Source organism: Myotis davidii, unplaced genomic scaffold, assembly GCF_000327345.1.
Source record: "Myotis davidii unplaced genomic scaffold, ASM32734v1 scaffold185, whole genome shotgun sequence".
Lineage (NCBI taxonomy): Eukaryota > Metazoa > Chordata > Mammalia > Chiroptera > Vespertilionidae > Myotis > Myotis davidii.
The window spans coordinates 3,576,132-3,577,821 of record NW_006297811.1 but is presented as its reverse complement, the minus strand read 5'-3'; the positions used below and the strand labels follow the sequence as shown (position 1 = coordinate 3,577,821).

Here is a 1,690-nt window from a genome sequence, read left to right as displayed (position 1 = left end):
TCTCTCTCTCTCTCTCTCTCTCTCTCTCTATATATATATATATATATATATATTCTCCTTTTTCTTTTCTCTCCTTTTTTTTTCTTTCTCTCTCTTAGATATCATTTGTGCTCTCTTTTCTCTCTCCTAATTCTCTTTTCTCAGGTGGTCACTTATATTGGGGTTATCGGTGTCATGACTACATTCATACTTTGTTCCTTTTGGGTCATGTCTTGTTAAGGTGAATTTTATCCTGCCTGGCTAAAGTGCTAGAGAGCAAGCCACATAATCAGACACCTGGAGAGGAAATTTCATTAACGAACGGGTCAATTACACCCTAGACACACCTACAGAGGCAGGAAGAAGGTGGCGGAAGAAGGTGGCAGTGAGGGAGCAAAAGAGGAGTGTGTGGTTGTGTGGGGTGTGTGTGTGTGTGTGTGTGTGAGTGAAGCACAGTTAGACCCCGCAGGACCTGCGGGAGCAGGCTAACCAGGCTAGCCTAACTAGGCAGCCTCTGTTAACATTGCAAACAGTACCAGGAGGCCAGCTCTTCCTCAGAGGCCTCACCTTTTCAAAGGGGAGAGCTGATGTAACTGAGAGCCCAGCCTCACCTCCACCCAGAGTGCCCTCAGGTAATACCTGGGACGCTACAGCCACCTTTGCCAGGGACCCGATACCTCGGCTGTGGTCCCACGGTCACCTTGTCTCTAGCCACCCTGGGCGCAGGTTCCTGTGAGTTCTGAAGCATGCTCCCCTCTGACCAGCCCAACACTTTACTCCAGGGCACTGAAACCACATGAGCAGCAGACACGTGAGCAGCTTGCTCCTGTCCAAGGAGCATCAGCCCCGTGAGCAGCCTGCCCCAGGCTTAAGAGCAACAGCCTCATGTGGCCTGCCCCTGTCCAAGGAGCAGCAGCTGTGCATAGCCCGCATCCTGCACCAGTCCAAGGAGCAGCAGCCACACGAGCAGACTGCCCACATTTGAGGAGGCAGCCCTGCGCAGCACACACCGTTCTGAGGAGGAGAGCCACACACAGCTTGCACCTGTCCGACGAGCAGCAGCCGGGTGAGTGGCCTGTCCCCGTCTGAGGAGGAGCAGCCACTCGTGCAGCTCACTCCCATCTGAAGAGCAGCAGCTGCGCAAGCAACACACCCCTGTCCGAGGAGCAGCAGACTTGCAATCAATGTGTCCAAGTCAAAGGAGCAGTAGCCCCACAAGCAGCCCCCACATTAGAGGAACAACAGCAGTGTGCAGCCAGCCCCCATCAAGGATCAGCAGCCATGTGAACTGTCCACCCTAGTTCAAGGAGTAGCAGCTGTGTGTGTAGCCCGCCCCCATCAAAGAAACAGCAGCCTCGTGATCAGCATACCCTCTGCCTGAGGAACAGCAGCTGTGTGAAAAGCCTCCCCCCACCAGCCAGAGGAGCCACCACAGCTGTGAACAGCACCCACCAGAGGAGCTGCTGCCAACTGAGAAGCAGCTGTTACCACAACTGCCCGAGGAGCAACCGCAGCCCAAGGAGCCACTGCCACCCAAGGAGCAGCCCCTGAACGACTCAACATCTAGATATGGCGGTATGATCAAACGTGGGTAGACAAAGAAACCCCCAAAGTAAAGAAAAGGAGGACTCACCAGAAAAGCAGCTAAGTGATACAGAGGCATGCAACATGACAGAAAAAGAATTCAGATTAAGCGTCCTAGAGTGCATAA

At 53.4% G+C, this 1,690-nt stretch overlaps 1 pseudogene; it reads left to right on the top strand.

Annotated features, from left to right (window-relative positions):
- Positions 1-1,690, top strand: part of LOC102753351 — a 6,006-nt pseudogene that overhangs the window by 646 nt on the left and 3,670 nt on the right.